We start from the raw sequence: 19,299 nt of genomic DNA on the forward strand, positions 1-19,299 counted from the left end.
CGGAAAACTACAAGACACTGAAAAAGAGATAGAGGAAGACATAAACAGATGGAAGAACATACCATGTTCATGAATTGGGAGAATCAACATTATTAAAATGTCCATACTACTCAAAGCAATCTATAGATTCAATGCACTCCCCATTAAAATACCAATGGCATACTTCACAGACCTAGAAAGAACTCTCCAAAAATTCATCTGGAATAAAAAAAAGACCCCGAATAGCCACAGCAATCCTGAGAAAGAAGAACAAAGTACGTGGGATATCAATACTAGATTTCAAGCTGTATTACAAAGCCATTGTTCTCAAAACTGCCTGGTACTGGCACAAGAACAGACATATAGACCAATGGAATAGAATAGAGAATCCAGATATTGACCCAAACCACTATGCTCAATTCATATTCGACAAAGGAGGCATGAACATACAATGGAGTCAAGACAGTCTCTTCAATAAGTGGTGTTGGGAAAATTGGACAGATACATGCAAAAAAATGAAACTAGACCACCAACTTACACCATATACAAAAATAAACTCAAAATAGATAAAGGACTTAAACATAAGACAGGAAACCATAAAAATATTAGAGGAATCCACAGTCAGCAAAATCTCAGACATATACTGAAGCAATATCTTCACTGATACAGCTCCTAGGGCAAGCAATGGAAAATAAAGAGAAAATAAACAAATGGGAGTACATAAAAATAAAAAGCTTTTGTACAGCAAAAGAAACCATCAACAAAACAACAAGAAAGCCCACTGCATGGGAGAACATATTTGCCAATGATATCACCGATAAGGGTGTAATCTCCAACATTTACAGGGAACTCATATAACTTAACAAAAAGAAGATAAACAACCCAATAAAAAAATGGGCAATGGATCTAAATAGATATTTTTCAAAAGAGGACAGAAGGAAGGCCAAGAGACTTATGAAAACATGCTCAAAGTCACTAATCATTTGAGAGATGCAAATCAAAACAACAATGCAGTACCATCTCACACCTGTCAGAATGGCAATCATCAACAAATCAACAAACAACAAGTGCTGGAGAGGATTCAGAGAAAAAGGAACCCTCGTGCACTGCTGGTGGGAATGCAGACTGGTGCAACCACCGTGGAGAATAGTATGGAGTTTCCTCAGAAACCTAAAAGTGGAACTCCCATTTGACCCAGTGATCCCACTTCTAGGAATATATCCCAAGAAACTAGAAACACCAATCAGAAAGGATATATGCACCCCTATGTTCATAGCAGCACAATTCACCATAGCTAAGATTTAAAAACAGCCTAAGTGCCCATCAGCAGATGAGTGGATTAAAAAAGTGTGGTACATCTACACAATGGAATACTATGCTGCAGTAAAAAAGGAGTTCTTACCATTTGCAACAACATGGATGGAGATGGAGAGCATTATGCTAAGTGAAATAAGCCAGGCAGAGAAAGATAAATATCACATGCTCTCACTCATTTGTGGACTATAAGGAACAACATAAACTGATCAATTAAAACAGATCCAAAGACAGAGAAGCATGGATCAGACTGTCAAACCTCAGAGGGAAGGCAGAGGAGGGTGGGGTAAGGGGAGAGATCAACCAAAGGACTTGTATGCATGCATGTAAGCCTAATCAATGGACACAGACACCAGGGGGGTGAGGGCATGAGTGGGAGTGGAGGGGGGCAATGGGGGAATAAGGACTCATATGTAATACCTTAATCAATAAAGAAAAAAAATAGTCAAAGCCTTAAATAATAACAGAAAACTAGAGTAAGTAGGAAATATCAAACTCTGTTTAAACTGCCAATAGGAGTTATGCCCTCTGGCTACCCCATTAACAGAAAAGCAACCAGCCCTGCCTTACATGGCTTTTCTCAGTTGAAGGACAGTTACTATAAAATAATGACATGGTTTCTCAAAATACACAGTATGACCAATATAAACATTTCCTTTATTTTTCAACTATCACTGAAAAAATATTCCTCCCTCACTTAAAAAAAGTTTAAGTACATTTTCCAACAGTGTCTACATCGTACACCTTGTTCTTGCATTTCAAATGCATTCCTAACATAATTTAACGATGAATAATATCCAGGAGTCAATTCTGATACTGTTACAGAGGAAACTACTTAACCCCAGAGAGAAATAAACAAGAAGAGGGGTTTGAGAAGTCAAAGGAAAAGCTCTTATATTTCAGATCTTTCCTATTCCTCCCATCCATATCTCCAACTAAAAAAAGAACTTGTGTGGGCCCGTTGGTGGCCTGACCTTAGACCAGGGGTGGGCAAACTTTTTGACTCGAGGGCCACAATGGGTTCTTAAACTGGACCGGAGGGCCGGAACAAAAGCATGGATGGAGTGTTTGTGTGAACTAATATAAATTCAAAGTAAAGGAGCGGAGGGGAGAGCAAGAGAACCAGATAGAACAGCCGGATCCGGCCCGCGGGCCGTAGTTTGCCCACGGCTGCCTTAGACCAAGATTAATTAATTAGCAGTCTTCTCCAGCTGCCATCTGGCCTCATTTGCCTAGGCTGTAACCACAGCTAAGTACATTACTGACGCTGAGACTCCAACCACGACCTTTTTGGTCCACTGAACTGCAGTGAACAGCTGATCAAATCTACCTCCTCTTTCCACTGTGCCCCAAACCATGTCCCTCCTTTAAGTTTAACTTTCCAGACTTTGATCAGTGTTTCTCAAAGTGTGGTTTATGCATTAGAGCACTGCAAGTTACTGTGGTGTTTATAAAATTGCAGATTCCAGGGCCCTGTTCTCAGAGATTCTGATAGAGCAGCTATGGGATGGGGCCTGAGAATATGCACATTAACATGTTTCTCTTTGTGAATCTCATGCTCACCAAAGTGATTGATGATTGCCAATACAATTAGGGAATAAGACCTAAGGCTATAGGATCTAACAGGATGGGAATAATTCAATTTGCTGGTAACACACTTAACATGAATAAGAATCTCTCGGGATCCTTGTTAAACATACAAGGGTCCCACCTTTAGTCCCACTCTCCAAACCAAAGGAATTATAAAGTGGGCCTAAGCAGCTGTAGGCTTGAAAATCTCTCCGAGGTCATTTGGTTATAGTATTTTAACAGTTGAGATTCACTGTGCTAGATCAACTGCTTCAAGGTATCCAGCAGTCTGCAGAGTGAAAGAGGTTATTTGCAGAAGATCCAGCCACCTGTTCCCCATTATTGGCGTCTACAGGTTTCAAAGAACAATGCTACACATATTTTTTAAGTGCATAAGGGATACTTTACACTGAATGCAGTAGGGGTAAACACTCTACAGGTCTTGGGGACAGAGAGAAGCAAAGGTTTGCAATATTGTGGAAGAGAGAAGGAGGGAATTAAAGGATACCATGGTGAAAAACAGGTGATGACAGGTGCTGAGATAGGCAAGTGTTTCTGTATCTGGCCTCCCCCACCCACCCCAACCCCACCCCCAGCCCCAGATTATGAAGGGCTGAGGACTAAAGAAGAAGCAAGTATCCATGTGGAGACAGTAGGGTTCTGTCTTCAGTCATTTTAAGTAGTCCTATCCGTTCTGTAAAAATCATCAGAATTCTCCCTGGCCAAGTGGCTCAGTTGGTTGGAGCATCATCCTGTACACCAAAAGGTCTCGGATTCGATTCCTGGTCAGGGCTCATACCCAGGTTGTGGGTTCAATCCCCAGTTGGGAACGTATTGGAGGTAGCCAATCTATGTTTCTCTCTCACATTGATGTTTCTCTCTCTCACTTGTTCTCCCCCTTCCTCTCTCTTTCTCTAAAAGTCAATGGAAAAAAACAACATATCCTCAGGTGAGAAATTTTTAAAAAGTCATCAGAATACCCTCTTCCTAGCTGCAAGAGCAAAATAGGACAGCATGAATAGACACAGCCATCTCACAGTGCCACACATATTCTCACACCATCTACTAATTATTCTGTTCTCATCAGTTGGAGTAACCCATCTAGGCAGGGAGGCGCCATGCTCTCCTAGAAAAAGAGAGCACTTCATTGCATGCCACTGCCTAGATCTCATGTCTATTCCCTCTCCCCTTTCCCTCTGGGTCTGGGAGGGTGTTTTAGGGGTGGAAGTGACAGTCACATAGAAGGGCGAAGCTAATTTAAATCTACTACTGAGAAGCATGACATTTTAACACCTGGTTCCAGAGGCTAAGTAAAAAAGAACTTAAGGTTAAAAGTACTCTTCCCACGGAGCCCTGAAATGTCAATCTCCTGGAACACATAAAAATTCACTTCCAGGCTTTATAACATCAAACTCTCTCCAAATGTCTAGATGCACAATGCAATCACCTCCTGGAAATCATTGAAATGTTGCACTAGCATCTCTAAAACTACAAATCAAAAACTAAACCTATCTCCTCCAAACCAATTCCTGTTAATGACACCACCATCCTCCAGATTAGAAAGCTACAGGCTGTCTTCAAGTTCCCCCTTGAATTTATCCTCTACCTTTAATCAAGACTTTAGACAATTACTGAACTGAGCAGTAATGACTAGGACACTGGGGGACAGAGAGGAAGAGATGCTCAGGAGACAGTAGATAGGACTATTCTGAAACAGTCTCCTTCACATCTTCACTTCCAGGTTTTAATCCCCTCCTCTGAATTCTTCCCACCCACAAACTTGTTCTTCCCTCATCCAAAAACCCTCACTTGCCTTTCAGGCTTACCTTCAACCACTCCTCTTGCACACAAAATGATTTTTTTAACTTTCTCCCACCATTCCCCTACTTATAATCTAAACTCTGGGCCAAATTCTACCATTCCTTCTTTCCTGAACATTTGCCTTGTTTCCCTTGCTCAAAGTTTTTGCTAATGCGCTTCGTATTTGAAAATTTCTCCCCCTTCCTTCTGTTAAATCCTATTCATTCTTCAGCTCCAGCTCCAATGCGACAACCTCCCACTCCCAGCCTCCAGCTGACTGCAGTCTTTCCTTCCCTGGACTAAGAAGCACTTTGCATTTGTTAGTGACCCTTATCAGGTTCTGCTTTATCACACTCTTCCTCCGCCTAGGGGACGGAAAGCTTGTACTTCCACACAAGGCCTAGCAGTACCTTTGCCATAGTAATTACTTTAACATTGTGTTGAATGAATGGATTTCCCCTTTCTCAACTTTTGGGGAAATTCCCTAAACTAACCCTACTTTTATTAATAAAGAAGAAGCTTTCATCTTAACACTTGTCTTGGTCTCTCTGTTTCTGTTTTTGCTTGTCTGTTTCTATCTCTATGTCTAGCTCTTTCTATAGCTTTTTCAATCTTTCTCTTTCTCTGTGTCTCCTCGCCATTCTCCTTCCTTTATCTGGCACCATCTATCTTTCTGTCTCTTTTGTCACCATCTTTTCTTTTTTATTGTCAGGATGTCTTTGACATTTGCCCTGCATTGCCTTCCTCTATCCATTTCTGTTTCTCTTGGACGCTCTGCCCCTTCTTACCTGGAAGTCAATCTCTAAAGCTCTTTTGAACCATTGTTTTAACTCAAAGTAGAGTGTTTTTGGGCTTTTTCAAGTTATAACTCAGAAAGCTAAAGTCGGAAAACCCTGTAACTCTGAAGAAAATCAGCTTTCCAGGGACAGGTGACATCAGTGCCTATAGCAGTGGTTCTCAACCTTTCTAATGCCGCGACCCTTTAATACAGTTCCTCCTGTTGTGGTGACCCCCAACCATAAAATTATTTTTGTTGCTACTTCATAACTGTAATTTTGCTACTGTTAATGAATCATAATGTAAATACCTGTGTTTTCCGATGGTCTTAGGTGACCTTGCTAGTGGTTCTCAACCTGTGGGTCGTGACCCACAGGTTGAGAACCGCTGCTGTAGAGCCTAAGACCATCGGAAAGCACAGATATTTACATTATGATTCATAACAGTAGCAAAATTACAGTTATGAAGTAGCAATGGAAATAATTTTATGGTTGGGAGTCACCACAACATGAGGAACTGTATTAAAGGGTCGCGGCATTAGAAAGGTTGAGAACCACTGCTTTAGTCGGATAGGGTACTATTTGGAGCAATTCGCTCAAATGTACTAAGAATTCAGAACCCTTTTTCTGAATCCTTAGAATCTCAAGTTTCTCAAATTTATAGACTTTAAGACTTTTTAAAAAAATTTCTCTTATGGTGGCCAAAGTTTTCCCCAAAGTACAGTAATACGGAGAGAAAGTATAAAGATATTATTTTCCCTTTTTTGAATTCTCTCCTGTTCTGAAATTTTTCTCTCCATTATGCAAGGAAAGAAAAGAATAATATAGAATATAGTAAAAATACTCTTCAACTAGAAGTACAAGATATTTGATATATATGTATAAGGAACTTGTCAACAATTCTTTTCATCTCATAAAGCCTTACTAAAATTATACATCTTAAGTAAAAGCCTAACATCTTTCAAGTATCTGAGTACTTATAATCTCTAAATTTAGAATTCTTTTCTTCTACCAAAATTGTAAAAATATGAATAAATCAGAATTTAAAAAAAACTTCAGCTTTCAAAAGTGATTATTAAAATGGCTAAATTTATTGCATGAATCATTAACTGATTTATATAACTCAGTAACTTCACATAATGGAAGAACACTTTTTTACTTATGCCTGATGTTGGCTTTCTGCAAAATTGTTTTTATTTTTAACAAAGCAATACACAAGCCGGGTACAAATTTAATAAGAGTGGCTGACCCTTCTTGCCACAGTTCCATTGCCAGTAGGCTACGACTTTTAAGCATATTTAGTTCTTTTGTTAACTCATATGCTAAACTAATAACATGCTTTCTATAATAAATCTCAAATCCCATCATTCAGCTATTTGCATTATGAACATTTTGCCAATATTACTTCATTTAGAACACATGTCCCTCTTTTTCCTAGAGTTTCTTTTTGTTTCACGTTTTATCTCCCTAGCTAACCAGTCTTGGGGCAGGGGTCAACTGTAACTTTTAGCTCCAATGTCCAGCTCCTAAACCTTGCTCAATGCCTGGAAATGCTATGCCTTTGTTCTTTGGTTATGAAGGAAACAATTTAGGTTCCTCAGAACACAGGAGATAAGGTGGAATCTGTAATGCTGGGCAACTTTATTTCACAAATGGCATTTATTGGTTTTATAATTTTTGTATAATTGATACAATGAATTGCACGTATTTAAAGTGTACAATTTGACAATTTTTGTTCTTGTTGTTGTTAATCCTCACCCAAGGTTATTTTTCCATTGATCTTTTAGAGAGAGTTGAAGACAGAGGGACAGAGAGAAACATCGTTGTGAGAGAAACACAACGGTTGGTTGCTTCTTGCACATGCCCCGACCAGGGCCTGGGCCAGGGAGGAGCCTGCAACCAAGGTATGTGCCCTTGACCCAAATCAAACCCGGGACCCTTTGGTCCGCAGGCCGACGCTATATCCACCGAGCCAAACCGGCTAGGGCGACAAGTTTTAAAATATGTGTACTCCTTGGAAGCCATCACCACAAAGTCATAAACATATCCCTTACCCCAAAATATTTTTTCATATCCTTCTGCCTCTCCCCACACCCCTTCCCTAATACAGAAACCACAGATCTGCTTTTGACACTAGAGATTAGTTGACACTCTCTAGTATTCTAAATAAATAGATCATACAACATGTATTCCTTTGGTTTGGCTTCCGTCACTCAGTATAATTATTTTGAGATTTATCCATATTGTGTGGATCCATAGTTCTTTCACTTTAGTTGATGAGTAGTTGTCCATGGAACGCATATACAACAATTAGTTTATTCATTCACCTCTTGATGGACATTTGTATTGTTTCTGGTTTTTAGCTATCCAAATAAAGCTGTTATGAACATTCACCTGTAAGTTTGAGAATTAATTCATCTGTGTATTTATGGAATCCCAGTGATGTATTCTTAAGCTAAATTTGATGGCATATTAATATTTTGCTATGGCTATAAATATTCTTCTGAGAAATCAGCTAATGTGTTTTGTTATTTTGTCAAAGCAACTCTGTACATGGCTCTCCAGAATTGGGTATATGGTGCTAGAAATATGCTAACTTCAAAAGATTGGAACATATTACTTCATTTTGAGAATAGCTGTGAATATTTTTATTCATTCCTTGTAATTTTCCCAGAAAAATCACATTATAAAAACCATTGTCTCCTTCTTAAAGACTACTATATTAGGCCCTTTCCTGTGATAAAATTGTCAATTCTGATTACAAAATTAAACATGAAGAATGACAAGATTTCATAAGAGAACTAACTCTTCTTGTGTATTCACTATTTCCATCTATCATTCATAGTTTTCTAAGGTATGTTCCTGGCTCACATCTTGTGCTAGTAAATCAGTAACACGTGAGAAGTAGATGATGGTTACACAGAAGTTAGAAGGTGCTTTAGAAAGTATAAGAGGTGTGATGGGGAAATAAATTGTCACTTCTATGATTCCACCCAGGAGCTGTGGGATTATGTTGTAAAAAAAAAAAAAAAAGAACTATGGCCCTAGCTGATTTGGCTCAGTGAATAGTGTTTACCCGTGGACTGCAGGTTTGATTCTGGTTAAGGGAAGGTACCTTGGTTGCAGGCTCGATACCCGGCCCTGGTCTGGGTGTGTGGGGGAGGCAACTAATCAATGTGTCCCTCTCACATTGATATTTCTCTCTGTCTTTTCCTCTCTCTTCCACTCTCTCTAAAAATCAATGGAAAAAATATCCTCAAGTGAGGATTAACAACAAGGAAAGAACTATGAAACCTAGAGAGGAGAGCTAGAGAATAAAGAATTGTCAGTGCATGTGCAAAATTGTGTAAAAATATATTAGAGAAAAATAAATACTGGGTCACTCTGAAGTTACATATTTTATGGTGGAGGGGAGGCCCTAATGGAGTGTGTATAAATATTCCCACAGGAACATGAGGTTTCTTTTTTAAATTTCATATTTACCAAAACAATGTTTTAGTTATTACATTATTTGCCAGCTACTATATGAGTGTCAAAGGCTGCCACAGAATGAGTGGCGTAAATGGAAATTTACTGTTTCACAGTTCTGGAGGGTAGAAGTCTAAGATCAAAGTAGCAGGGTTGGTTGGTTTCTTCTCAAGCGTCTCTTCTCAGCTTGCAGATGGCCATCTTCTCTCTGTATCTTCACATGGTCTTCTGTGTGTCCCTGTCCTAATTTCTTTTTATAAGAGCAGGGATCATTGGATTAGGGCCTACACTAATGACCTCATTTTAACTAAATTACCTCTTTAATGGCCCTGTCTTCAAATAGTCACATTCTGAGATGCTGTGGGTTAGAGTTTCAACATACAAATTTTGTGGGGATACAATTCAGAGTATAACAGTTATTATTTCAGGTTGTGGATACATTAATACAAAGAAAGGTCCCTGTAAATATATATCATCTAATATAAACTTAAAAGTTGAATTTTTGCCAAAAGCTAGTTGACTGTGAGTTCCCTTTCTAAAGGTCTGATCTGTCTGGGGAATCAACATTTATTTCCAAATACTAAGCACTGGTATAGGTGCTAGGGCCTGAACGACAAAGGAAACACATTTCTTATCCTGAAGAGTTTGCAGTTTGGAGGAAGGGAAACAATATAAACAAGTACAATAAAATGTGCTAACATTATTACAGAGGAAATGAAATGTTGAAGGAGCAAATTCAGTCAGACCCATGGTGACCCAACCAAGATAAAGGAATATATTAAGCCCTAGAATATTGCCTAATTAATAATACTGCATAAAGTATTAGAGCTTATTATTTTTGACTTAATTTATTCATCTATTTAGATTTTTTTGCCTAAAGTCTTAAAATCCATTTCACATAGAATTAAAAAAAAACTTTATAAAATGCTGCTTATAGAAAAAAAGTCAGTAGAAATATGTTATTCTTTGTCATAATATGACGCCCATGACCTTGCAGAGTGTGTTATGCAAATTAAAAATCAGTCTTGATAGGGTACTATAAGATAAGCCATCATTGAACATAAGGCTATATATAAGAACTCTGAAATCCAAGGACAGTTAAAAAATCAAACTATAAATGTATTGTTTGCCAAGAACTAGAACAATCCCTAATGATATATAAGAACCAGGGTACCAAAGTAGTGAGATAACCAAACTCATTATCAAGTACTGTATCACTTAGCAGATATTTACCTTATAAAAGTTATCATGAAATTATGATACACTTTAAGAAGCATTCTAAATTATTCTTCATAAGAACACCATTTTTTCTGGTAATCAATGATAAATTGATCACAAATCTCTATATACACCAATAATCTTCATTACAATTCTCTTTCTCTTTAGTCCTTCAAAGATGCTATTAGGAGTGAAAAAAGAAGGTTTTAGGTCAGCAAATACCACCAAGAAAAAGTCAGAGAATATGCTTTGGAATTGCATATTTAAAATGGTACTCTAATATGGGTGTAACACACAAAAAGACATATGGCATGACAAATGCTAACAACTTAAGGACAAACTTGTCAAGGTTTGATAAACCCATTCCATAAATAAACCAATTTTTACTTCCTATTGATTTTTTCTTTCTAGGCTTTCCTGAAATGAAATACATGAATATGTGATTTAGCTTTGAAATATGTAAAATGAGAAAGTTGAACTAAATTTTATGGCCATTGTAAATGAAGAATCTAATATTTTACCTTATGTACAAGTTAACAAGTTTGCCAGTCACAATATCATAGATGGTGACAAAAGACACAAGACCCCAGGGTCAGAGACAAAAGAGTTTATTAATATCAGCAGGAGCAGTTACTAGAGTGTTAGCATTTGTACCAGTTGCCTGAGCCCCAGTCCCCACAGGGTGATGCAAGGAGGCCTAGAAGATACCTGCCCGCGCAGTAGGGTGCATTGTGAAAGAGGAATTCTGAATTTATTATTTATAATGGGCGGTAATCTCTGGAAGGAAACACTATCTCTGCTTTCCATGTCTCTTCATTATACAAAAAGTCTATTTATAAATTGAGATATAATTCACATGCCACAACCTTTTTAAAGTATACAATTCAGTGGTTATGAGTATATTCACACAATTGTGCAACCATCACCACTCTATAATTCCAGGATACATCCATCATCTGAAAAATAAACCTCATATCAATAAAAATAAAGTAAAAAAAAGTAAAACCAGTACTGAAAAGATACTAATAAATAAACAAATACATACATACATACATACATACATACATACATACACCTCATACCCACTAGCAGTCACTACTCTCCATCCTCCTTCCCCCAAGCCCCTGGGAATCACTAATCTCCTTTTGTCTCTGTGGATTTGTTTATTCTGGACACTTCATGTAAATGGAATCATACATGTGACTTTTTTTAAGGTTTGCAGCTATTTTATTACAAGTATACATTTAACACAATGAAATAAACACTGATATATGGAAGCCTAGTTAATAGTAGTGTAACAATATGCATCTTTGATGATTACATAATTTTAAACATCAAACTACACTTAAAAATTAATGCCGATAAAATTCTAGGTCATAATATTATTAAGAAATACAATATGTAAATTGAAAATATGAATACTTAAAATTTGTTGTTGTTGTTAATCCTCACCTGTGGATATTATTCCATTGTTTTTTTTTTAACATTTTTTTATTGTTTAAAGTATTACATATAGTAGTACATATAGCTCCTTTTTTTTTTCCCCATTGACCTTCCCCCAGCCTCCCCTACCCCCTGTCGCATATCCTCATCTAACAGACTGTCAAATTACAACGGGAAGGCTGGGGAGTGTTGGGGAGGGGGGGCAGAAAGATATCAACCAAAGGACTTGTATGCATGCATATAAGCACAACCAATGGACACAAGACACTGGGGGGGGGGGGGGAGGGCGGTGAGATGAGGATATTCCATTGGTTTTTAGAGAGAGTGGGAGAGAGAGGGAAAGACAGAAAGAAACATTAATACGAGAGAAACACATCAATTGGTTGCCTTCTATTGGAGCCCGGCCCAGGGCCCAGGCAGGGGAGGAGCCTGTAATCAAGGTACATGCCCTTGACCAGAATCAGACCGGGACCCTTCGGTCCACAGGCCGGACCCTTCTATCCACTAAGCCAAACCGGCCAGGGCCGATTACTTAAAATTTGAAAGTGGAAGTGAACTCAGGTGGACAGAGTCAGAGTTCAACATAATCTGAAAGGGAGGCAGGTGGGAAAAAGCTCTGACCCAAATAAATCTTTCAGGTTAACAGAAGAAAATATGAAGCAGAGCTTATCTTCGAGGATGATGGGCAGCTTGGGTCTACAGGCAGGACGGGTCCCAGTGTCCTCGAGTCCTGCAGCGGAATTACATCACCAAGCAAGAAGACTTTCCTTGGGAAGCGGCCCCATCAATGTTTTCTGCCTCCAAAATTACCCTTCAGAAAACATCAATAGCAGTTTGATACTCTTTAATTCCAAAAAAGCTCCTTTCAAGATTCTGCTAACGCCCTCCCTTCTTCATAACTGATCACCCTTTCCATATGTAGGTCTTTCTTATTCTCAACCAACATAACAGGTATTTGCACTTTCCCCACCATGTCCAACAATTTGCCATGGATAACTTTAATCACCTTAAAACTTTTGATTGATGTAACAGAATACACAAGAGTATAACATTAATCTCTATGGAGTACGTCTGAGGAAAGATGGGATATTCATCTTGCCCAGCTGTGTCTACAAGTTGAAGATGATATTCTTGTCCATTTACTGTGATCAATTTTGTAAAAGTGTTCTTTATGGTTGGATTGTAGGAGTCAACAAATTGGCCTTCAACAAACTGAACTGTCAATGAGGATTCCCCCACAGACCAGTAGCCCAGGATGGAGATCTTGGACTGCGGCATGTTGGCGGCCTCCTCAGCCCCAGGCCAACCACATCCATCGCGGGCAGACTTTCTTGTGACAGGCTTCTTTCACTTAGCATAGTGTTTTCAAGGTTCTTCCATGTGATAACATGAATGAGTTCTTCATTTATTGTGGCTGAATAATATCCATTGTATGGATATAACACATTTTGTTTATCCATTCATAATTTGATGAAGATTTGGGTTATTTTAATCTTTTGACTATTAAGAATAATGGTGGCATGAATATTTACATAAAAGTTTTTGTGAGGGCATATGTTTTCTGTTCTCTTGGGTATATAAGAGTGAAATTGACAAAAAAAAGTGAAATTGCTGAATCATATGGAAACTCTATGCTTAACTTTTTGAAAAACTGTCAAACTGTTTTTCAAAGCAGCTGCACCATTTTACATTCTTACCTGCTCTGTATGAGAGTTCCAATTTCTCCACCTCCTTGCCAACATTTGTTATTTTCCGTTTTCTCAATTATAGCCATCATAGTGAGTGTGAAGTGATATCTCATTGTGGGTTTGATTTGTATTTCCTTAATGGCTAATGATACTGAGCATCTTTTCATGTTCTTATTGCCCATTTTCATATCTTCTTTTGAGAAATGTTTATTAAAATCCTTCATTGTTTCCCCCTTTCTTTCTTTTTTTACATTGGATTGTTTGTCTACTAATCCCTTATCAGATATATGATTTGCAAATCTTTTCTGTTGGTTATCTTTTCACTTTTTGATGGTGTTCTTTGAAGCACAAAAGTATTTAATTTTAATGAAGTTTTATTTATCTTTCTTTTTTTTGGTTGCTTGTCCTTTTGGTATTATACATAAGAAACCAAAGTCAGGCCCTAACCGGTTTGGCTCAGTGGATAGAGCATCGGCCTACGGACTAAAAGGTCCCAGGTTCGATTCTTGGTTGTGGGCACATCCCCAGTGGGGGTGTGCAGGAGGCAGCTGATCGATGTTTCTCATCGATGTTTCTAACTCTCTATCCCTCTCCCTTCATCTCTGTAAAAAATCAATAAAATATATTTTTAAAAAAAGAAACCAAAGTCAGAAATGTTTACAGCTATGTTTACTTCTAAGAGTTTTATACATTTAGTTTTTCCACTTAGATGTTTGATCCATTTTGAGTTAATTTTTATATATGATGTGAGGTAGGGATCCAATTTCATTCTTCTTCATGTGTATACCCAGTTGATTCAGTACCACTTGTTGAAAATACTATATCTCATTAAATAGCTTCCTTGTCAAAAATCAATTGATGATAAGTGATTGGTGTATTTCTCGTTCATTTTTAGAGAATACCACAAAGTCTTGGTTACTATAGCTTTCTACTAAATTTTTAACTCAGAAAGTTGACAAAATCCAACACTCTAGCCACGTTTATTCAACATTAGTGGCCCGGTGCACAAAATTCGTGCACATTAAAAGGGGATTAATTAAAGGAAATAATTTAATATTGCTATTTGCCCTTTCTCTATAATAGAAGTGTCAGGGATGAAAGAAAATTAGTAAAATGTATATGAAAACCTTCCTCCTGTCAGAGCCTGGGGCACACCCACCCACATGCTCCTCAAAATCACGTGAGACCCAGACCAGGCTGCGCCCCCTCCATTGGGCTAGATCCAGACCTGGCCAGTCCCACCCTTGTCAAGCCTCGCCAGGCAGGGGGCATAGCGTCAGGTCCCCTCGCCTGGCACCAGGACAGGGGGTGTGGCTGAGGTCCCCCATCCCAGACCAGGGCGAGGGGCATGCCTTGAGGTCCCCCGTCAAGCCCTGCTGGGTGGGGGGCATGGCCTGAGGTCCCCCATCAAGCCCTGCCAGGTGGGGGGGTGCAGCCTCAGGTCCCCCATCAAGCCCCACTAGCAGGGGGGTGCAGCTTCAGGTCCCCTGTCAAGCCCTGTTGGGCAGGGGGGGGGGTGGGTATGGCCTGAGTTCCCCCGACCCAGCACTGGGGGATGCACCTTGAGGTCCCCTGTCAAGCCCAGCCAGGCAGGGGGGCACAGCCTCAGGTCCCCTGGCCTGGTGCTGGGGCAGGGGCACAGCCTGAGGTCCCCTGTCAAGCCCTGCCAGGTGGAGGGCATGTCCTGAGGTCCCCCGGCCTGGCACTGGGGCGGGGAGAGCAGCCTGAGGTCCCCTAGCCCAGCACCAGGACAGGAAGCACACCTTGAGGTCCCCTGTCAAGCCCTGCTGGGTGGGGGGTGTGGCCTGAAGTCCCCTGTCAAGCCCCACCTGGTGGTGGGGAGCAGCCTGAGGTCCCCTAGCCCAGCACCAGTATGGGAAGTGCACCTTGAGGTCCCCTGTCAAGCCCTGCTGGGTGGAGGGTGAGGCCTGAGTCCCCTGTCAAGCCCCACGGGGGTGGGGGAAGGCGTAGCCTCAGGTCCCTGCTATTGCTCGTTAAGGCTCCTTATGGGAACTTGGCCTCAGCTGTGGGTGCAGCCATCTTTGTGATGGAGTGATGGTCAATTAGCATATTCCATCTTTATTAGATAGGATTATTACTAGTAGTTCTAGCTTGTGCTATCCGGCATAATAAAGAAATTAAATACATACAGATGGCAAAGGATTAGGTAAAGCTGCCATTATTTGCTGAAGACATCATTGTCTGTATGGAAAAACCAATTGAATCCAAAACTATAACATTTCTTAAAGGAAACATAGCAGAAAATTTTTGTGAACTTGAGATAGTCACAGATTTCTTAGATAGCATACCTAGTATACTAGTACAGTCCATAAAATAAAAATTAGTAAATTGGAATTCATCAAAACTAAAAACCTCTGCTTTTCAAAAGACGCTGTTAAGAGAATGAGAAAACAAGTCACGGGTTAGAAGAAAATATTTGCAAAGCATATATCTGATAAAGGACTTGCATTCATAATAATGAGAAAACCATCAATCCAATTAAAAATTAATATTTGAGCAGACACTTCCAAAAGATATTTAAATTGGAAAAAACATGTGAAAAGATGCTCAACATCATTAGTCATTAGGGAAATATAAGTTAAAACCATGAGATACCAGAGTAGCTAAAATTTTAAAAGAATGGCCTTAACAAGTATTGCCAAGAATGTAGAACAACTGGAACTTTTATAAATTGCTGTTGGGAATATGATCTGATATAACTTCTTTGGAAAACAGTTTGGCAAGTTGTTTTTTTTTTATATCTACAAAATATTTTTATTAATGACATTTTTTAACAGCTCTATTGAGGCATTGTTGACAGAAAACAAATTGTATATATCTAGAAAGGGTCAGTGGGGGGAAGGGGGATATATGTAATACTTTCAACAATAAAGATTTAAGAATATTCTATGTATATATAAGGTTAAGTGACTGACCGTATGCCCGTCCGACTGCCCGACTGACCGACCACACTGGCAATTTCAAAATAAACGTTGACTCACACATGGGAGATACATATAAAGCTCTCACTGGCGCCAATCACACACATGTTTCAATTTTATAATACTATATTATATATACTATTTTGACATGTAATTTTTTGCAGTAACGTAATTACTGCTCGAATCTTTCTTCTAATTAATTTCCTTTCAATGTGCATGAATCTGTGCACCAGGCCACTAGTAAATAAATAAAAGTACAATTTGATACCTATAATTTATTCACATACTTGTGAAACTACCCCCACAATCAAGATAATTAACATATACCTCAGCCCCAGCAGATCCCCCCATTCCTCTTTAATCCCTCCCTCTAACCCTGAGTCTCCCTTCCCTGATACCCAGGCATCCACTGATTCCTATCTGTCTCTGCAGATTATTTTGTATTCTCAAGAATATTAAAAAATGGAACCATATTATATGTACTATTTCCTGTCAGATTTGTTTACTCAGTTTAATTATTTAGAGGTTTATTTATGCTTTTTTGCATATTAATTATTCAACCATTACTTAGTGGTTCTATTATATGGATGCACCATAATTTTGGTAGTTTCTTAAGTTAAATATACATCTACCTATGGCCCAGTCACTTCCACTCCTAGGTAGTCTCTCTAAAGAAACAAAAGCCTATGTATACACAAAGACTTATACTTTAGTACACAAACTGTGGTATAGTCATACAATGGACTACTCAGCAATAAAAGTACAACATAGATTAATCTCAAAATAAATATTCTGAATAAAATAAGCCAAATGAAATAGTACATACCATATGCTTCCATTTATATAAAACTGTATAAAATGGAAACTAATCTACAGTGACAGAAAGTGGATCAGTGTTTGCTTGGGGACAAAGCTGGGGAAGGAAGAAGGAGCTACACAGGAGTAAAAGGAACTTTTGGGGGCTGATGGATATGTTTATTTTCTTGATTGAAGTAATAGTTGCACAAGATAATATACGTATGTATTTTTAAAATATTATTTTCCTATCTAATAAAAGAGTAATATGCAAATTGACTGTACCTCGGCTACACCCACAAGCCACACCCACCAGCCAATCAGTAGAGAGTATGCAAATGAACCCAACCAAGATGGCTGCGGCCACGGAAAGAGCAGGAGGCTTGGGTTGCCCGGCGATGGAGGAAGCCAAGCTTTGTGCACACCCTGGCAGGCCCAGGCCTCCACTCAAGGCTACAAAGTTTTAATTATAGAAGATAAATAAATCCCAACAAAAATGGCGGCAGCCACAGAGCTGGAGAGAGCAGGAGGCTTAAGTTGCCCAGCAATGGAGGAAGCCAAGCTTTCCACACACCCTGGCTGGCTTTGGACTCCACTCAAGGCTACAAAGTTTCAATTATAGAAGATAAATAATTCCCAGTTACCAGGGCCTCCACTTGGGTCACTGGGGGGCATGGCTGGCCTGAAAACCACCACAGGCCCCTCACCCAGGCCGCCCCATGCCCCAAGGGAACCCCCCCCCCCCCGATCCGGGATACCCTTCAGGGCAAACCAGCTGGCCCTCACCCATGCACCAGGCCTCTATCCTATATAATAAAAGAGTAATATGCAGATTGACCATCACTCCAACACACAAGATGGCTGCCCCCGTGTGGTCAAAGATGGCTGCCCCCATGTGGACACAAGATGGCCACCCACAAGATGGCCAGCAGGGGAGGGCAGTTGGGAGGGACCAGGCCTGCAAGGGAGGGCAGTTGGGGGCGATCAAGCCTGCAGGGGAGGGCAGTTAGGGGTGACCAGGCCGGTAGAGGAGGGAAGTTGGGGGCAACCGGGCCTGCAGGGAAGGGCAGTTGGGGGGGACCCAGGCCTGCAGGGGAGAGCAGTTGGGGGGTACCAGGCCTGCAGAGGAGGGCAGTTAGGGGTGACCAGGCCTACAGGGGAGGGCAGTTAGGGGCAAACAGGCTGGCAGGGGAGCAGTTAGGCATCAATCAGGCTGGCAGGGGAGTGGTTAGGGGGTGATCAGGCTGGCAGGCAGAAGTGGTTAGGGACAATCAGGAAGGCAGGCAGGTGAGCAGTTGGGAGCCAGCAGTCCTGGATTGTGAGAGGGATGTCCGACTGCCCATTTAGGCCCAATCCTACCGGGATCGGGCCTAAACGGGCAGTTGGACATCCCTCGAGGGTTCCAGATTGGAGAGGGTGCAGGCTGGGCTGAGGGACACCCCCCCCCTCTGTGCACAATTTCATGCACCGGGCCTCTAGTATTTTAATAAGAACACTTAACATAAGATCCACCCTCCCAACAGATTTTTAAGTGTACAATACACTATGATCTATAGGTACGATGCTGTATAGAAGATCTCTAGAACCTATTAATCTTTCATTTTTTTGCATAGGAGTCAAGATGGTTTACTCAAATTTGTTAAAATCAGAACTGAAATGACATGTATAAAAGAATAAAGTGGTTCTTCCATTATAGCTCACTGTATCATTAATGTTCCATCCCCTGCTCCCAACTGATCAGGACATGTGAACTCAACAGAGCAGTTACATGGACTCAAAATCATCTCAACTGGAATCACTGTCCATTTCAATGTTCTTATTAATCTTGCATAACTGAAATTTCATACCTTTTCATTAGCAACTCCCCTTTCCTACCTTCTTAGAGCCCCTGGCATCTATCATTCTATTCTTTGCTTCTTTGAATTTGACTATTTTGGATACAGATTTTATCAAATTGTATATTTAAATATATGTAGTTTATTATATGTCAATTATACCTCAATAAAATATTCAGGGAATTACACATACATTGAAGAATAAAAATTGTAGTTAATATTTAATGATTATTTACTATGTGCCAGGCACTGTAGTAAGCATCTTATATGCATTAATTAATCTCATTCTCAAAGGAACCTATAATGGAGGTATTATTCTTAATTCAATTTTATTTATGAGGAAACTAAGGCATAGTAAAGTTACTTGGCCAAGGTCACAAAGTCTTGTAAAAGGTGAGTAAACATATGTGTGCTTCTCCTCACAATAATAGCTGAACTGTATTCAGCGCTTTCTGGGGCAGGCCCTGAGTTC

The 19,299-nt window shown here is 39.8% G+C and overlaps 1 pseudogene across 1 annotated transcript; it reads right to left on the reverse strand.

Moving 5' to 3' along the window:
- Positions 1-12,308: 12,308 nt before the first annotated feature.
- Positions 12,309-12,845, reverse strand: LOC308240093 (GTP-binding protein Rheb-like; annotated as a pseudogene). Its single transcript has one exon. The product of its transcript is annotated as a GTP-binding protein Rheb-like (transcript).
- Between the last annotated feature and the right edge of the window lie 6,454 nt (positions 12,846-19,299).

Source organism: Plecotus auritus (assembly GCF_963455305.1).
Source record: "Plecotus auritus genome assembly, chromosome: X".
Taxonomy (NCBI): domain Eukaryota; kingdom Metazoa; phylum Chordata; class Mammalia; order Chiroptera; family Vespertilionidae; genus Plecotus; species Plecotus auritus.